The following is a 6,575-nucleotide window of genomic DNA, read 5'->3' as shown; positions in this document are numbered from 1 at the left end:
AACCGTCTTAAGCCCAGCACTGTGGAAAAGCTGCTATTTTTGAATAAAAACAAATGAAAACTTTTCCCTAGTGTCATGAGCACTGTTATAAAGTCACAAGCACATTCACATCACAACTCCCTCCCTTTTTGTTTCCATGTACATTCCTGTGTTAAGCTGCCAATTTATTATACACAAACATTAATTAAATTAATATAATATAAAATTAGTATAATATTAAATATAACTAATATTTAGAGTTCAGTTATTGGTGTCATGAACAATAGTAATTCCTTTATTCATTCGCTATAATGAAAAAAAGACACAAAGGAGTTATTCTGTCGTTATGCTGCACAGCTGCCTCTTCTTCTCTCATTCTCTCCCCCTGCCTCTCCTGTTGCTACTTCAATCATTAAATTGATCAATGATCAGCTGATCGGCTTTTCTCTCTTGTTTATTTATCGCCCACTTTGCTCCAGAAAGAGGAAACCAGCAGATGTCGCTCTAAACAACAGCAGCACGTTTAAGCTTGATCAGCTGTTGTTAGAATTTAATATTAATTTCTAGTATCAGCTGATGTTTGCTGGAGCCACAGCTGTAAAGCTGCTGGTCATGATATCGGTTTGGTTATGTGATGAGAGGGAAACATGAAGATGAAACCAGGAGATGTCCTTACTGAATCATCAGAGCTGAACAGGTGATGGAGAAACAGGTTTACCTTTTAGGTGACATGGATGAGTTGAAGGGAAGTTATGAACTGTTTCTGAGAGACAAATAACACCAGGATCCTTTTCTAAGCAGCTGACAGCTGGTAACTCTAAATCTTACAACCAAAGTTTTTATCTGACGTAAAATGTATAGAAATCATACATATGCCAACAAGACTGTACATCACTGTCACAACAGCATTTGTTTTCATTCAAAGGCTTTATGGCTTTAATAGGGCTTTGGAGTTGACGTCACGCCGCAATGCATTGTGGGAGCGCGGCACCATTTTCGGGGTCTACGAATCAAATCAAACACACTGTGTTGGAACGACGATTACAAGATGCTTAAAAGCAGCTCAATAGAGAATAGACTGTATAGAGACCGATTGCGTCCAGAGGCGAAGCGGCGGTACTTGCAGAAAATAGCGTGCATTGGAAATGTGGACCCGTATGAAATACGGCCGTGGAGTAGAAACCCTGAAGACCAACCGCTATTGACGTAGCCTGATATATTTCATACCTTATCTGTGGAATCAGCGCGTACAAGTCGTCATTCAAACAAAGGTAAGTCAGCTCGAGTACTGCGTGTGAAATGCGTTTGATTTCCCTGCAAACATTCACATTAGTGCAGCATAAATTCATTCATGAGGGGAAATTACAGTGAGAACATGTGGAGGCTGTTAGAGGGATAACATAGTGAGTTCAGTGCATTGATGTGACATTGTCCTGAAGGATTTAGTTATTCTTTATGGTTAAAGAAATTGCAATGTGGGACTAATAAAGGTTATCTTATCTTATCTTATCTTATGATTTATTAATGTTTATTATAATTCTAATTATACATCTTGCTTCCATATTTGTATCTTGTGTCACTAAAAATACATTTTATTTTAGTTTTATACATTGATTAATGACCTGCAGAATCTCCTTATCATATTAAGTGATTCATAATTGTCACTTTATGCTTTCTCCATCTCTAAAGTGATGACATCCTTGCATTACATACTTTAGGTTCATTTTCTGCAGGCAGGTTTCTGACAGAACAGGCAGATTTACACTATAACCTGCAGCGTTCTATAGATGGACACATAAAGAAATGCATAATTACATGTATGTGCTAACTTTCTAGACACTTTGTTACATTTATGATAAAGTAGATAAAACACATTTGTGTCGGCCTTGGCTCATAGTTCTTGTCTTTAAATGAACTTTGTCTGTGTGTGTTTCAGGTGCTGCTCTCTCAAAGACTGAATGAACCAGCATTGCAGCCATGGGTCACTGTGAGCATCACAGGGAAGGTTGAAGCCGCCCGCTGCACCTGTATGGCCGGAGTCGCAGAGACCTGCACCCACGTCGCTGCTCTTCTGTCTAAAGTAGACGCAACAGTGTTGATCCGTGGCACAAGGACTGTTACAGATGAACCTGCATACTGGGTTTTGCTGGGTAATATGACCAAGATACAGCCAGAGGTTGGCCATAAGATAGACTTCTCCTCTTCAGCTGCCCAAAAAAGGCTCTTGATCAAAACATAGACAGACCATCTGTATTGAAAGGTAAAAGGAGCCTCAAAACAGAAAAATCCCACCTGCTACTGTGGAGGAGTTGTCACTGCTATAATGCCATGATGTTTTATCTAGGGGTCTAGATTTATGCCTGTAGTGCACTGCTGTGTAAATAATTTGCATTTACTGAATATGTACTGACTGAGTCCCACTGTTCAAATGTTGAATAAAGAAACAAACTAATTTTTGCCTCTTTTTTTTTTTTTATTGAAACCACTTTATAGAACATCACATCAGGTACAATGTAGAATCCATGTCATTGATAGTTTACAAATGACAAAATGTTCACACAAAATCATGAGTGTTTACATAATATCACCCACTACTAACATTACTTTATTTACTGTATCTTTTGAAAAAATACTGCTATTTATACAGCAAAAGACTTAAGAATATTTAACAGGAGCAGGTTTCATTTTCCCTGGTTTTATTATGACACTGTTCACCAAACGCAGCAAACCTTCACCATCTTATCCAGAAGGGTCACCTCTTCACCCTCACATGGAAGAAGTAATCTGATTGGCATGGTGGTATATTTGAAGCAGGTCCCTCGTGTCCACAAGGCTGCAGGCCCTGATGGCATCCCCGGGCGTGTTCTCAGAGCGTGTTCTGGGGAGCTTGCAGGAGTGCTCACAGACATATTCAATCTGTCCTTGGCCCACGCTGTGGTACCGGCCTGCTTCAAATCCACCTCCATCGTCCCGATACCCAAAAACTCCAACCCATCTTGCCTCAATGATTACCGCCCAGTAGCACTCACCCCCATCATCACTAAGTGCTTAGAGCGACTGGTCCTAGCACACTTCAAATCCTGTCTCCCCCCCACCCTGGACCCCCACCAATTCGCATACCGCCGGAACAGGAGCACAGAGGATGCAGTCTCCATCGCAATGCACTCTGTCCTCTCACACCTGGACAACAACAACACCTACGCCAGAATGCTGTTTATAGACTTCAGTTCAGCATTCAATACAATCCACCCCTCACAACTCATCAGGAAACTGACAGACCTGGGTATCAGTTCCCTCATCTGCAAATGGTTACTGGACTTCCTGACCAACCGCCCCCAACATGTCCGGCTGGATAACCGCTGCTCATCTACCATCACAATGAACACCGGTGTACCACAAGGCTGTGTGATGAGCCCTTTCCTCTACTCCCTCTTCACCCACGACTGCAGACCTGCTGATGGTTCCAACACCATCATTAAGTTTGCTGATGACACCACGGTGATTGGCCTCATCAGTGACAACGATGAGGCCGCCTACAGGGAGGAGGTGGATCGTCTGGCTGAGTGGTGCGACAGAAACAACCTGCTGCTTAACACCGAGAAGACCAAGGAGCTCATCGTGGACTACAGGAGGAATGCTGACCCACATCCACCCATCCACATTAAGGGGACGGCTGTGGAGCGTGTGAGCAGCTTCAAGTTCCTGGGAGTCCACATCTCCGAGGATCTCACCTGGACGACCAACTGGTCAAGAAGGCTCACCAGCGCCTCTTCTTCTTGAGGACTCTGAGGAAGAACCACCTGTCCTCAGACATCCTGGTGAACTTCTATCGCTGCACCATCGAGAGCATCCTGACCAACTGTATAACAGTCTGGTACGGGAACTGCTCTGCCTCGGACCGGAAGGCGTTGCAGAGGGTCGTGAAAACTGCCCAGCGCATTGCCGGAGCACCACTTCCTGCCATAAAAGACATCTACAGGAAGCGGTGTCTGAAAAGGGCTGGGAAAATCATCAAAGACCCCAGTCACCCATCACATGGACTCTTCACCCTCCTGCCCTCTGGGAGGCGCCACAGGAGCCTCCGGACTAAGACCACCAGGTACCGGAACAGCTTCTTCCCCACAGCTGTCAGACTCCTGAACTCTGCCTCCTGACATCTGACCCACGTTAAACTCATGGACTGAACATACACACACCCACAATGGACAACTGTACCCTCAAACACAATAATAACATGGACTGAACCACCACTCACAACCACTAGCACTTTATATAGCCTCTGTAGAAACTATCTACACCCTCACTTATCTTAACTGCACTACTGTATAGCTCTGTGTAAATAATCATTCTGTACATTCGATAATCTTTAATCCTACAACTGTTTACAACTTGCATAGTTCCCATTTCTGTATAGCTGTATATCCCAGATTCTGTAAAGTTATTTATTTCATATTCTGTATAGTTTTTCATATTTATATCCTGTTCATATCCTGTACATAGCTTGTACTCACTACAGCCTGTACATACTTATAGTTATAGAATATTCACAACATACTTCATACCGTGTACATTATAACATACCATAATAGACCCATTTCTGTAATATACTCACATATCTATATTATTGCTAATATATATTGTAATATATCTATATCACTAAAGCACTTCTGGATGGATGCAAACTGCATTTCGTTGCCCTGTACCTGTGCATGTGCAATGACAATAAAGTTGAATTCTAATTCTAATTCTAATTCGTGTAGCGCTGGAAACCAGTCACGATGTTTCATCCATTTCATCGGCTGGTTTGCTGCAATAATGCCAAATAATTAGCAACTCTATAAATAGAAGGTAGTTCTGCACTCAGTAGGCTGTTTGTTCTAATTTGCTATGACCTCAGAGCGCATCAAAAATAAAACTAATAGGCTATAAAGAGAGATATGAACATATTGAGAACTTACCGGAATGAAAATGTCTGGAGCACCAACAGATATTTGGAGATGGAAGAGAGCTGCACGTCAGCTCGTCTCACAGCTGCTATCCAGGCTGGACGCCTTCGTTTGGTAACATCGATACACGAGCTGCTCATGTTGCTTCCAGGTTGGGAAAGAATTAAAAGATAAACCCTTTTCAAGCTTATTCCCGTGCCGGTCGTGCGATCGAACATTGCAGCCGACCACACTTAGACCCCCAAAATGGCGGATCAGGCCAAAATCCTTTCCACGCCCACCCCCGTGACATCACGCTCCAAAGCCCTATACCTGGTGGGCCGGTCTCTAGTCAAAATGCCCGATTTTCTGTCCCAGTCCAGCCCTGCAGGTTAATACTGGCAGTGTCACCATGCCAGCTGACTGTATTTCATCATCAGCCAGTGTTGTTCTTTATCAATATTACCAAAGTTGACCATAAGCCAGCATAGAAAGTATTTACTTGCTTTCAGGTTTTATTCAAATGTTAGTCTTTTCAGTTGTTTCTCCACTTTTTTCCTGTTTCAAAATCAAACACCAGTTTGTGAGAAGATTATCTTCTTTTTTTAACAGGCAGATAAAGTTTTACATTGGAATTGGCTAATTTGTCAATTGTTTGTTACAAATGTTCATATTTTAATATTAAAAAATGTTTTTGCCCAAAACATATGTGCACTATATGTCAGTAAAAATACTATGCAAATATTGCTGTCCTTGAATGCTGAGTAAACACTGACAAAGCACTGATTAAATCTCTTGTACTTTATCAACGCAGTATCTAAAAACTTTGCACTGTAGTGGTTAAAATCTCATTCTAATAAGAGTTAAAAGTGCATTCAGTTATTAGGTTTACAGGATTATTGAATTATGGTTAACGGTTGGTAGAATTTTTTTTAAACATTATCTGCCAATTACATCTGCCACCCCTCTCCAAATCTGTGCCCCTACCTGGCCCCCCCAACAAAACTTTTCTAGACACGCCACTGCCACCAGAGTTTGAGACCTCTGCTGTAGAGGGACTGTGTTCAAACGTAAGAAAAAAAGATGTATTCTTCTGCAACTAAATAGATTTTAGCAGTAGCATTGAGGAGCTAACATGGCAATGCATGTGGGTCGTGTTGACGAATAAAATGAACTTGCTTCGAAGAATACGATAGAGTTCTCAGGACACCATGAACATCACTATGCAAATGCCTTGACAAATGCTCCAAATTTTTCCAACAAAGCATGGAAAGGACAGAACAGACAAGAGGGTAATAACAAAATAATCATCTTGAAGGGACCTAAAAAATACACAGGATCAAAGCAACCATGCTATCGATGTGGGGGAAAACATTCAGCACATGAGTGCAAATTTAAAAGGGAAAAGTGTCATGTTTGTGCAAAAATAGGACACATTGCACGTGCTTGTTGAAATTAAAAAAAATCAGCAAACTCAGTATGTTGAAACACAGGATGAATGCTTAAGTAGGAATGATGAAGCTGAGCTTTTTGGAGTATATTCAGTCTACTCCATCACCTCCAGTGAATACGGATACACAGTGAATGTTGCACTGGGAAACAAGAACACCACCATGTTGCTGGTGCAGCTGTGTCGGTGTTATCAGACAAGTATTATCAGACGCATGTCAC

The sequence above is a fragment of the Mchenga conophoros genome, linkage group LG13 (genome assembly GCF_057382185.1).
Source record: "Mchenga conophoros isolate Kocher_MC1m ecotype Shallow Benthic linkage group LG13, M_conophoros_male_GT1.1, whole genome shotgun sequence".
Taxonomy (NCBI): Eukaryota; Metazoa; Chordata; class Actinopteri; order Cichliformes; family Cichlidae; genus Mchenga; species Mchenga conophoros.
Note: the sequence above shows the minus strand (reverse complement) of the source record.